Below are 14326 nucleotides of genomic sequence, written 5' to 3'. Positions count from 1 at the left end.
TTCTCTTCCTGACAGAGTAGCTTCACCGGGTGGACATCTTCCTGGACTATGAAACTGCAAATGCATAATGGTGGTCAAATACTGAGAAGTAACACATGACATTATATAATAGGATTGTATTTCTTAGAACTCCACTGACTTCTTTTTGCATTTGAAGCAAGGTTTGTTTCAAAAAGGAAGAATGACCTCCATGGGCTGTCATCACCCCTATTTACTCAGCTGAGATATAACTTATTTACTTTGTACTCATTCTGAGTTTCACTGAACTCCCACACATGTGGATCCACTGAAACTCTGTGCCCATAGAGCATCACAAATGCTATATGTGAATGGAGTGGCAAGGAATGGTGGGGACACATACTGTGCATATATCCTTTCCTAGTTAACATGCTCTGTTGGTCCATTGGATTTCACTTAAAAGAAAATTTACTGAACAGCCACATGCAAAAGAATGAACTGGACCACTGTCGTACACCATACACAGAAATTAATTCAAAACGTATTAAAGACTGGAACATAAGATGTGAAACCATAAAACTTCTAGAATAAAACATAGGGAATAAGCTACTTGACATCAGTCTTGGGATGATATTTTGTACTTGAGACCTAAGCAAAGGCAACAAAAGTAAAAATAATTCAGTGGGACTACAACAAAGTGAAAAACTACAAAGTAAACAAAACCACCAGCAAAATTAGAAGGCAACCTACTGAGTGGGAGAAAATATTTATAAATCATGTGTTTGACAAGGGGTTACTATCCAAAATATATAAAGAACTCTTAAATGTCAATAGTAAAGCAAAATGGGCAGAGGAAACAAATAGATATTTTTTTCCAAGGAAGACATACAGATGGCCAACAGCTATGTGAAAAGGTGCTCAACATTACTAACCATCAGGGAAATGCAAATCAAAAGTACAAAAAAATATCATCTACACTTGTTAGAATGGTTATCATCAGGAAGACAAAGAATAACAAGCGTTGGTGAGGACGTGTAGAAAAGGGAACCCTTGTGTATTGTTGGTGGGAATGTAAATTGGTGCAGCCACTATGGGAAACAGTACAGAGATGCCTCAAAAAATTAAAAATAGAACTACCATATGATTCAGCAATTCTACTTGTAGGTATTTATCCAAAGAAAACAATAAGACTTGAAAAGGTATATGCACCCCAATGTTCATTGCAGCATTATTTACAATAGACAGGATTTGGAAACAATAAAAGCACCCATCTGTGTAGGAATGGATAAAGAAAATGTATACTTGGCTCAAAGGAGAAAAAGTAAGCACAAAGTTCGAGAGAAGTAAGACAACTTGCCTAGAATCTCAGTGTAACTGAAAGAAAGAGAAGCCTTAAAACAATTTTTAGTGAACAATAAATTATCAATCTGATTGCAGATTCAAGATGCCATTTTGCTGATTCATTGGTTACATTGTAGTAAATTCAAAACCACATATAAGGGATTACTGTAACTTTATGAAGAATTCTCTCATTCCTTTGACAATATCTTTATATGTATATACACATGTACACATATACACACACACATATATACACATGTATATATATATATGTAAACACATAATGAAATATTATTTAGTCACACGAAAGAAGAAAATCTTCTCATTTGCAACAAGATAAATGGACCTCATTAAGATAGGTGAAATAAGTCAGAAAGAGAAAGACAAATATTGTATGATCTTACTTGTATATGGAATCTAAAGAAAATCCCAAAATGCTGAACTCATAGATACAGAGTACAGATTGGTGGTTGCCAGAGGCAGTGGGTAGGAGAGTGGGTGAAATGGGTGAAGGGAGTTCAAAGGCACAGACTTCCAGTTATAAAATAAATGTCATAGGGGTATAATATACAGCATGGTGACCATAGTTAATAACATTGTACTGTAGGAGTGACATCAGCAACATGGTGGATTGAGTTGCTCCCTTTGTCTCTCCTTCTTTTGAACTACCACTAAATAGACATTCACTGGCCAACAGAGGAAACCCACAAAGTGCAACAGGATGCCTGAGAGACACACACAGCTATACACCTGAGGGTGGATAGACTGGACCCCTGGAAAGTGGCAGAGATAGGTGACGACACCCTGCACTTCCACAGTAGTGCTGTGCACACATACAAATGCTTTCCAGCTTGGTGCAAGCACCCTGAAATTGGGAATGTGCACTAGACTGACCATAGGAGGAGGCAGTGGTATTCCTTAATGTGTGTTCATGATCACTTTTGTGGTGAGGAGGGGGAGCCCATCATGCCCTTGTGCTGCCAAGGAGAAGCCATAGCTCAGGTCCCAGTGAGGAAGGCCTGGTTGCCAATCACAGTGGTCCCACAGACCTCAAGCAGAGATGACAGCACATCTACATGATGAGGCATATGTCCCGGGCCGGGTCGAGCACCTGTAGTGCTGCTGAGCTCCACAAGAGGGAACATCTCCCAGGTGGCTGTGGGAAGAGGCAGTAGCAGCTTTTAGCCCATTGATGATCACTTTCCTGGCCGAGGGGGGAGACCATAGTGCTCCTACAGCATCAAGGAGTGACCCTAGCTGAGTCTAGCAAGGAAGCCCCACCCACCAAGCACAGTCCACACAAGTGCCTGAAGGCACCCCAGGCCAGGGCAAGCAACTATAATACCCCTACAGCCTCCAGCAGATGAGGTGGGGCCAGAAACTCTGCTCTTGCTTCCCCCAGTGGTAACAGGTGGAATCCATGACCTAAAAATACCACAAATGCCCTGACAAAAGATTAGTTCATGAAATAGCATGAGAAACTGAAGAACAATTTAGACTAGAAGGAAAATTACAATTCTCAAGAAATCAACCCTGAAGGCACAGAAATTTACAACCTAAATGATAGAGAATTCAAAACTGCTGTCATAAGGAAACTCAATGACTTACAAGAATGCACAGAAAGACAATTCAAGGAGCTCAGCAATAAAATGAATCTCTTGACCAGAGATTGCAACTGTAAAAAAAAAATCAAGCAGAAATTCTTCATATGAAAAACACAATTAATGAAATAAAAAATAGTCTAGAATCCTTAAGAAATAGAGCTGATGTTATGGAGGAAAGAATTAGTGAGTTAGAGAATAAAAATGTAGAAATTCTACAGGTGGAGGAGGAGACAGAACTAAGATTTAAAAAACAATGGAGAGATTTTTCAAGAAATATCTGACTCAATTAGGAAAAGCAACATAAGAATAATAGGTATCCAAGAGGGAGAAAAGAGGGAGAAAGGAGCAAAGGGCTTGCTCAAAGAAACAATTGCTGAGAACTTCCCAAACCTGGAGATGGTTCTGCATTTGCAAATAAATAAAGCTAATAGAATGCCTAATTTCATCAATGCTAAGAGACCTTCTTCAAGGAATATAATAGTAAAAATTGCAAAAGTCAATGATAAAGAAAAAAAATATGAGGAGCAGCAAGGCAGAAGAAAATAACCTACAGAGGAAACTCTGTCAGGCTTTCAGTGGATTTCTCAGCAGAAATCCTACGAGGTAAGAGAGAATGGAATGATATATTAAAAATACTGAAAGACAAAAATTTTCAGCCAAGAATACTCTACCCAGTGAAACTTTCCTTCAGAAATAAAAGCTTTCCCAGATAAACAAAAGCTGAGGGAGTTCATTGCCACTAGATCTCCCCTACAAGAAAAAATTAAAGATGCCTTCATATTGGAAACAAAAGGGGAAAAGTATACAAAGCTCCAAGCAAAGAGATAAATAGACAGACATAATCAGAAAACTGCAGCTCTCTACTAGAACAGAGAGGCAAAGCCTCAGTTACAACTTAGAAGGGAAAGAAAGCATCAAAAGCACTGATAAACACTTCAACTTAGTCACAAACTCACAACATTAAAAAAAGGACAATATGTAACAGCAACTACTCAGAAGGGGAGAGGAAAGGGAAGGAACTTGCTTAGGTTAATGGAGATAAGAGGCTATGAGAAAATGGACTGTCTCATCTCCAATATCTTTCATACAATCCTCATGGTAGCCACTAAACAAAAACTCCGAGCAGAGCCACAATTCACAAAAGGAGAGAAAACTGAGGAAATGCCCTCAGAAAACCATCAAAATGAAATGGCAGTCAGAAATACAAAGGAAGAGAAACAATGGAAACATAGAACAAGCAGAAAACAAGAGATAAAATGGTAGCATAAGTCCTCTTATATCAATAACCCCTCTAAATATAAATGGATTGACTTCTCCAATCAAAAGAGACAGAGTAGCTGGATGGATTAAAAAACAAGACCCAATAATATGCTGCTTCCTGGAAACACATCTCAGTTCTAAAGATATACATAGGCTTAGAGTGAAGGGATGGAAGATAATACTCCAAGTTAATGACAAGCAAAAGAAAACAGGTGTTGCTATATTTTTATCAGACAAAGAAGACTTTAAGTTAGAAAAAGACAATAAGAGACAAAGAGGGACAGTATATAATGGTAAAAGAGACATTCCATCAAGAGGACATAACACTCATTAACATATATATCTATATATACCTAACACAGCTACCCAAAGTAGATAAAGCCATTATTTATGGACCTAAAAGGAGAAATTAACAGCAACACAATAATAGTAGGGACCTCAGCACCCCACTTACATAAATGGACAGATCATCCAGACAAAAAGACAACAAGGAAATAATAGATTTAAATGAAACACTTGGTCAGATGGACTTAATAGATATATAGACAGCATTTCATCTCCAAAACAGCAGAATATCCATTCTTCTCAAGTGCACAGGGATAATTCTCAGAGATAAACCATATATTGGGAAACAAGGCAAGCCTCAATAAATTTAAGAAGATTGAAATCATCCTAACCATCTTTTCTGGACACAATGCAATGAAGCTAGAAGTGAACCACAAGAAAAAAACCTGAGAAAATCAGAAATACGTGGAGACTAAACAACATGCCATTGAACAACAATGGGATCAATGAAGAAATCAAAGGGGAAATTAAAAAATACCTGGGGACAAATGTAAATGAAAATACAAAGTACCAATTCTTATGGGATGCAGCAAAAGTGGTCATAAGAGGGAAATTCATAGCAATACAGACCAATCTCAACAAACAAGAAAAATCTCAAATAAGTAATCTTAAAATGCACCTAACAGAGCTAGAAAAAGAAGAACAAACAAAGCCCTCAATCAGCAGAAGGAGGGAAATAATAAAAATCACAGCAGAAATAAATGAAATGGAGACTAAAAAAACAGTAGAAAGAACTAACGAAACTAAGAGCTGGTTCTTTGAAAAGATAAGCGAAATTAACAAACTCTTAGCCAGACTCACCAAGAAAAAAAGAGAGAAGTTTCAAATAAATAAAATTAGAAGTGAAAGAGGAAAAATTACAACATCTACTGCAGAAATACAAAGGATTATAAGAGAATACTATGAAAAACTATATGCCCACAAATTTGATAACCTAGAAGAAATGGATAAATTCTTAGACTCATATAACCTCCCAAGATTGAATCAAGAAGAAATGGAAAATCTGAATAGACCAATCACAAGCACAGAGATTGAAACAATAATCAAAAACGTCCCAAAAAACAAAAGTACAGGACCACATGGCTTCTCTGGTGAATTATACCAGACATTCAAAGAAGATTTAATACCTATCCTTCTCAAACTATTCCAAAAAATTGAAGAAGATGGAATGCTTCCTAACACATTCTGTGACACCAACATTACCCTGATACCAAAACCAGACAAGGACAACATAGCTGATGAACTTACATGCAAAAATCTTCAACAAAATTTTGGCAAACTGAAATACAGCAATACATTAAAAGGATTGTACACCATGATCAAGCAGGATTTATGCCTGGGATGCAGGGATGGGTCAATATCCACAAATAAATCAATATGACACACCACTTTAACAAAATGAGAAATAAAAATCACATGGTTGTCCCAATAGAATTAGAGAAAGCATTTGACAAGATCCAACATTCATTTATGATAAAAACTCTCAATAAAATGGTTTAGAAGGAAATTACCATAGGTGACAAACACACAGCCAACATCATACTCAATGGTGAAAACCCTGTATCTGGGTGTTTCCTTTGTTTAGGCAAGTCCAGGGAGCAGCGATTGGACTGGAAGACCAGCAAAGATCCTAGAGTCAGCGTTCACAGACCCATGGTAGCAGCAGCGTTGAGGAAGAATATCCTGGAGACATGCACTGTTCTAGGAAGAACAGTCTGCAGCCAATTGTGGGAATGTTCATCCCATCATTGGGGTGGCAGCTATTCTAGGAACAGAAGAAATTTTAGGGAATGGTGGTTCTCACTTCAAAGCTTTTGTAGCAACCAAAGGGTGGGAGGAGGGGATAGAGGAGAAGAGAAAGAGTTGAGACTGGATGCAGTTTGGAAGGACACTAATGATGGAGCTTAAGAAGTGCTGCCTACAGCATCCAGAAGTGAGACTGCAACCCTCCCTTCCACCATCTCCTCTTTAGACCCTGCCTCTCCAATTCATTTTAGTGCATTCCTTTCCTGTGCCCAGGGTCCCCTGGCCCATCATCTACCACGAACTTTTCCCCATCCAGGAAATGCCTTTATTTTCTATGCATGGAATGGTACTTTGGAGAGGAAGCCCATGTGCCTCAATGCAAAGGCAAAACTGCCAGTTCAGGTCTTCACATTCCTGGGATCAGGGACTCTTTCTCCCTAGGAAGCCTCCAGATCTGACTCTCAGAGTTACATAGGAGCACCTTGGGGCCAGGGAAAGATCACTAGGCTATAAATCAGAAAACCAACTATCTCTGAGCTTGGACAAGTCCATTAAAGCATCCAGCCAAAGAAGTGAAATGTCTTAGGGGTCAAGATAATTCTCAGTGGAAGGCTCCTCTACCATGATTTGAGTAAAAGGGAATAATTTCCACCCATTCCTCTAGATCTCAGTTTCAGTTCTGTATTTCAGGGATGATTTATGCCTCCCTGATTTAAGTCTCTGGGGATTTTTTGTTGTTTTTTTCACAACAACTCTCAAGATTTCTTGGGTTCCCAGTCACCCAGTGGGAGAGAATGGGGCAAGGCTGGAGTCACTATCCCAGCCAGGTTCTTCCCTGCCATTAGGCTAGGCCAGGAATTTTGGAGAGTCCTTGCAGCATCTCTGTACCCCAGCACCTGGCTGTCTTTGACTCTTTCCTACTTTTCTCTGCAGCAATAATACTCAGCAATTCTGGCTCAAGCATGTTCCTCCTGAAGGACTTTCCTTGGGTGGCAGCTCACTTCACTCTTGCTTCTTCTGGGACTTCTCCTGGAAGGTGGGCTGAGTTTCATCCAGAAACTTCGCTGGAGAAAGAGTGCGAATGCCAGACCAAAGGTAAAGCAATCAGAAGACCCAGGCAGTGAGGTCTAAAGAAGACTGTGGAACAGGGGGTTGGACAGAGGGAAAGGGAGAGAGGAAAGATGAAGAGAATCAAGGCATGCTGTAATGGAGGTTCTTAAATATACTCCTTCCTCACACACTACCACCAACCATGCTCCATTTCTTTCCCCACCTACGATGCTGACTGTGCCCTGGTGTTCCTAGTTCAGGGACAGCTCCCAGGACTCACTGCACACACAGCCCAGGAAGGGGTTTCTCAGAGGCCCCTTTACTCAGTAGACCTGGCTCCTCTGCTATGGATGGTATTGATTAACTTCTTGCTCTTTTGCAGAGAAACTCCAAAGAGAGCTCACTAAGTTCTGTGCATCCTTTTCCTCTGTGTACAACTTAAGATGTGCTCAAGTGTGTTATCTTATGAGATTTCTTTGTTCTACTTCAGGAGGGAGAAAAACCTAGAAAGTAGATGGTGAGTAAACTGGAACTTTTGATTTTAATCTAAGACTTCATCTGCCTTGTTTGTTAGGTGTCTTTAACCTGATTCTTTCCCATGAGGCCATCCTCACTCCTACACCATCTGGATTTATCTGTCCCAATTTCACTGGCTCACACATTCATTCCCCTGCTCATATGGTGTATAGTTGGAATAGACCTACTCTGATCTCTTATCCTTAACATGAAGAAGGCCCAATAATTTCAAGCAACTTGCTCAAGGTCACACAGCTGATTAATTCTGACTCAAGGGATGCCAACTCTTCTTCTTTTTCTACTTCCTAAGTGTGGGTATTGATGCGGGGTCGGTGAGCCGAGGAGTCAAAAGAAAGATTTCTTAGACTCTTAAGATCTGGCAGTAGTGCTCTTTTATTTAGAGAATAGAATAGCATAGGGACAGGACCCATGGGCAGTCAGAGCTTCTGCTGCCCCAAGTTGAGGGTTAGAGCTAAATTTAAGGCATAGGTATGTGAGTTATCTCTTTACAAGGCAAAGAATATGTAAAAAAGTTAAAACGGTATCAGTGCCTGTAGGGTCCGGCCATTTGGTGGTCCCAAAAACTTTTAGATAAGAATCAAACCGGACTGAGTAAATGGCAGAAGTCACCACTTGAATTTTATCCTCAGCTAAAGACAAAGGAGGATTTGGGGGGGGGGGGGGTGGTCAGTTACATGAGGTTGCCAGACAGTAAACAACTTAAGTTCTGGCCTCTGGCATTGATAAAGAGTTTCTAGAGATAAGGCCATCCCCCTTCTTCCTGGCACAGAGTGGGAGGCATCTCCACAGTTAGAGGTTTCCCTTAGAAATGTAAATGTTTCCCAACAAAGGGGCAAGAAAATTCCACTCCTCGAGGCCTGAATCCGATCTGTAGTTTTAAAACTAACAAGCCTAGAAATCCTCATCAGGTATGACTTAGGGGCTCCCGAGTCTCTCTATATATGTTCCTTGGGAAACCTACATATGGAGTACTCCAATATTCATATCATGATTTCTTTCCCAAGCTCCACTTCCACCAGCCCCCTAAAATTTGTCTATATGGATTATCTCATGTCACACCAGAACAAGTTAAATTTAATATTCTCTCAACCCCTCAAATACACTCTTTCTTCTTCTCTGATGTTTGTATTAATGGCACCATGATCTATTCAACTGCCCAAGCAAGAATTTGAGTCATCTAGGACTCCTCTCTCCTTATCATCCCATTCTCATTGACTAGCCAACCCTGTCAGTTCTTTCTTCTATGTAGCTCTTAACTCCATCTTCTACTCTACCTGCAATTCTCTGCTTCAGATAATCCTTTGTAGTGTATTGTTTTTCTCCATTATGGCCTCATTTATGCTATATATGTTTACTAAGTGCTTTTCTTATGCTAGGCCATAGAGAAAACCAGCAAGATGTAGGAATAGAGAATGAAGAAGGAAGACTTAATACAGGAGGGACGTCTGAGAGGGCCCTTCTCAGGAAATGACATTTAAGACAGGATGCAATAAATGGGAAGGAATCAAAATGTTAAGACCCAGGGCTTGTCCTGTTCCGGGCAGAGTAGGGGGCAGATACAAAGATCCCAAGGTGGGAAAGATCCAGAGTGTTTGAGGAACTGAAAGGAGGCCCATGTGCCTGGAAGGGGCAGTGTGAGTGGGCTCATTGATGTCAGGAGATGTGGTGCAAGAGATAAGCTGAGGCCATGACATGGGAAGTATTCCAGACCGTGGTGATGTCTTTGGATTTATTTTAAGTGTGATGGGAAACCATTGTCGACTTTGGAACCGGGGAGTGACATCCTCTGACTCATGTTTTTTTAGAGATCACATTGGCTGCTACTATGTTGAGAATAGACTATACAGAGACCAGATGGGAAGCAAGGAATCCAGGCAAGATATCTTAGTGGCTTTGATGAAGATGGTGAAAATTAGTTGTTGGGTTAGAAATATGTTTGAAGGAGGAGTTGAAAAAAACTTAGTGATAGGTCCAATTGCTAGGTCCTTCTTGGGTTTTTGGCCCAAGCACCTGGGTAGAATGATGGGGAATTCCTAGAAGGAAATTAAAAGTTCTCTTTTAGACTGGAGTCAAGTAGGTAATTGGATGTATGCATCTGGAGTGCCTAGAAGATGCTGGAGCTGGAGACTTGAGAGTTATGTGTGCATATGTGGTTTTAAAATCCGGGGATTGGATGAAATTCCTTAGGGAGAGTGTTCAGAGAGAAAAGAACACATGTCCAAAGTACTGAGCTCCAGGCCCCTCCAACTTTCAGAGATTGAGAAAAGGAAGATCCAGCAAAGGAGACTGAGAAATGTAACCAGTGAATAAGAAGAAAATTCTCAGGAGGGTATGTGTCCCAGAATCTGAGGAAAAAAAATATATCAAGAGGGAGGAAATGTTTATGTCCAATGTGGCTGAGATTGTGAAGAAGGTAGGAACTGACAATTGACAATTGGATTTGACAAATGAAGGTGAGTGCTGAACTTTGATGAAAAAAAAATAAAGAATCAGAGACATAGTGAGAGTTAGGCTGGGTTTACTGCTAGGTCTGGCAGGGAAACTCTGATCTTGCAAAGCGGAGCTTGACTCTCTGGTGTGGGCTCCAGATGAACTGCCAAAGAGATAGTTTGAGCTTTGGAAACAGACACACATAAGTGTACTTAAGAGGAAAGGAATCAGTTATCAAGAATTCTCTGAAATAAATAAAATAGAGAACTAAACATAGATTTGAGAGCTTTTATAAGAAAGATCTGACAGGATTTTATAGACTTTCTCTTTGAAGTGATATTCTTTGCTGCTTTGTTTGTCTCAAGACTGAGTTTCTTGACAGGGCAGGGACTGTGTGTACCATCTGTGAGTCCTCAGTATCCAGCACATAAGAAAACTGTCCACAGAAACAGCCTGTAAAGGGAGCTGACTTCTCTTGGTCAGGATAAACCAACTGTTGTAACAATCAACCCAAACATCACAGTAGGTAAACATAATAAAGTGTATTTCTCCATCTCCTTAGAGTTCAGGAAGGATCATATGGGGAGGTGAGGGCTCTGCTCCACACAGATTTTCTAGGGCCTCACTCTCCTCTGCATTCAGCCAGCAGATGAGGAAAAAAGAGTAGAAATACTGTGCAGAAGTTTTCTCATGGGCCAGGCCTGGAAAGGGCCAACTTTTCTCCTGGGTACCCAAGGGAGGCTGGGAAATGTCATCTAGCTGTGTCCCCAGGAAGAAAAGGAACCAGCGTTTTGTGAACACATAAGAGTTTCTCTCATATTACTCTCCCACCATGAGGTTCTGGGAAAGTGTGTTAAAGATGGCTTTTGACTAGATCAGGGATCCTATAAAGTTGGCCATAAGGCCCTGGTCAAATAGCCCCCTGTGGGATCCCCTGGGGCCTCAGGCTGGCAGACAGGGATGGCTGAGGTCTCTCCACAGGACCTTCCCCATTCCTTCACTCTACAAACGTTATTAAGCACCACTTGGGAGCCAGGGACTGACAGTGCTAGACAGTGAGAATGCAGTGATGAACACACATTGTCTCTACATTCTCAGGTCCCAGTCTAGTAGAAGAGAGAATATGAAACAAATAATAGTGCAGTGACATGTGAGAGATTTGTACAAAATGCTGTGGGAGAGGAGAGGATGGGGTGGGAAGGGGGGATTCCTCATTAGACATCCCTGCTCCCGGCAATCTGGGACCTCCAGATCTCAGGAATCTGCATCATCTCCTCCTTGTGAAAGTTTCTGAGCTCTCCTAGTGGCTATTTGAAACCTGTTTTTGAGGAGACTTGGGGAGATGCTTATCACTTCCTTTTGAAGAGGAAGGAAGGGGACTTCATGGGTTAGGGTCAACGTCTTTTTCTTCTCTTTCACAGTCACTGAGGGCCCTGGGATGCCAGAGTTGACCTGGTTCTCTGTTGTGTCTCACTCTTTCTGCAACTAATGTGACTCTGACTCCAGATACTGCCTACTTTGGACTCTTTCTGTCTGAAGATTGCCTGAGTGTGAGATGGGAAAAATACAAGGCAGGATCTCCCCCAAAACCTGGGAGATTTCTCCTTGGCCCTTGTGTGCTGCGGCACATATCCTTCTCATCAGGGAGACATTACTGGGAGGTAGAAGTGGGTGACAGGATTTACTGGGAGCTTGAGGTTTGTGAGGAAAACATGAAAAGGACATGGGGAATCAGTGTCACTTCAAAATGGATTCTGGGTGCTGGAACTGTGTGCTAATAAGTATCAGGCCCTCAGCTTCCCTCATACTCTCCTCCCCTGAGAGAGTGCTTCAGCCAGTTGGGGTTCTTCTTGGACCATGAGGCTGAGGATGTCTCCTTCTATAGTGTGGCTGATGGGTCCCACATCTACACTTTCCCCCAGGCCTCTTTCTCAGGTCCCCTCTTACCATTCTTCCGCCTCTGGTTCTACCACCCAACCTCTCTGACCATCTGCCATTGAGGCCATCAGCCCCCAGCCTTTCTCTCAGTTGAATCTCCAGGGGAAAACTGGGCACTGGAGTTGAGGATCCACTTCTAGGGACAACAGTCCCAGAGCTCCACCAGAGCCAGTGGTTGAAGGGGAACCCCTCAGACCTCTGCTCTCAGAGATACAGCCATTTCTTTCTCATACCTGTACAGGACTGGACAAAGGCTGTGAATAGTTTATAATGTTCTGGGCCTGATTGGAATAGAGGGCCAGGAACAATGATGCAACCCTACAGAATGTTGTTAAAAAAACTGCCTGGTGGTGTCACCCCAGCTGGAAACTGAAAAAGGAACCTTAAGAGACAAGAAATACTGATGGAAAGACTAAAGACTGATGGAGAGTGATCTCTGAGCTTGATCTCCTGGATCCCCATAAAGAGAAGAAAGGCCAGTGCCCACCAGCAGTGGTTGTCTTGAATGCCTGCACAACAGAACCACAGCAGGAAGCTGGATCTGGAAGGGGCTTTGCTGTTTTCAGTCTTGTCTTACAAGAAATTTATTCCATTTTGACCCACATGCAACCCTGGGAGATCCTAAATAAAGTGCACAGAGAAAAGTCACTTCTCCAGGTCACCTGCTGGTCTGGGACTTGATGTTACATTCAACATTCTTTCATCTAAGGCCACATCATTCCACCTCTGAGAATCCAGTCATTCCTTCTCAAGCAATTTCAATGACCCTTTCAATGACACTTGTCACCCCAGAATTTTCAAGATTTCCATTCTTGTTTGTGAATTTATTTACTGCTCCTTTCCCTAAATAGCTTCCTACCTTTAAGTATTTTACTTCATCAGCAGTTAAGTGCATATTCTTTAACTTTTTTCTATGTGTATACTAATACACACATACACACAGTTTTTCTGATCAAAATTGGACCTTACTCTATATATTGTCCCATGACATGCTTCTTTTACAACACTAAACCATAAATACTAATCTTATATTATTCATAAAGAAGGTGGTTTCCTTTCTTTCCTGTTACAAATAATGCTACCAGAAACATCTTTGTATGTAAATCGTTTTGCTTAGTTCTGGTCACTTCCACAGAATAAATTTCCAAATGGCATTTGTCATTAGCATCAATTGTTGAAAGTGCAGTTGCTGTACAAAAGGGACAGGAATTGTTGTTGATATATGTACACACCTGTCTATTTCCTACAGGAAATCTGAAACTCAGCACTCAGATCCTTGAGCAAATCATACAATTTTTAGGTTTCCAGAGGCAGTGCTGCCCAAGACTGATGGGCATGTCTTACATTTTTCAGAATGTTCTTATTTGGAGTGTTGCTGAGCAGCAGCATCCACCCTCTGTGCCCTATTTGTGCTACATTTGTATGTCTGCCTGCAGGATTCTGTATTGTCTCAGGTTAGACTCTGGATAGACTGTGGATGCCGTTTTTATTAGGTGTCTTTGGGACAAACTTCTCCTACCTGTTGCCTAGGGCCTTCTAAGACACTTTGTTCTCATCTTGAGTCCCTAATTAAAGCTACTAGGGCTTGACGTGAACTTGTCTAATGGAATTTATTAACTTCCAACAGTTTGAATTTAGGTTCTATGGTACATATGGCTGGTAGACTGTGCAATATCAACTCCCTACTTCTTCTTAGTGATTAAATTCAGCTTTGGGGGCTTGGGTTCCTGCAATGTGCCCATCCCCTTTATAGATAGGAGAGATCAAGGGACTAAGTTTGAGCCAATGATTTGTAGGTGGAGGTTGTTGGGTTGTGTTTCTCAAGAGAGGTCCATATGCATCGTACTTCCTCCTTCCTTTTGCCTGGAACATGGTCCTTGGAGCTGGAGTGCAGGGACCATCTTGTGACCACGAGGCAATCTTGAGAATGGAAGCCACATGCTGAGATGGCAGAGAATAAAGACAGAACGGGACTGGGGCATGGATGCATTGCTGAGCTGCTGACTGGCTCTGGTCTGCCAGCCTCCAAATTCATTTGAAGTGAGAGGAAAACAAACTCTTGTTCTGTTGAAGCCAGTGGTACTTTTGGTGTCTGTTATCAGCATCAAAATACAGTT

Source organism: Equus asinus, chromosome 8 (genome assembly GCF_041296235.1).
Source record: "Equus asinus isolate D_3611 breed Donkey chromosome 8, EquAss-T2T_v2, whole genome shotgun sequence".
NCBI lineage: Eukaryota > Metazoa > Chordata > Mammalia > Perissodactyla > Equidae > Equus > Equus asinus.
Note: the sequence above shows the minus strand (reverse complement) of the source record.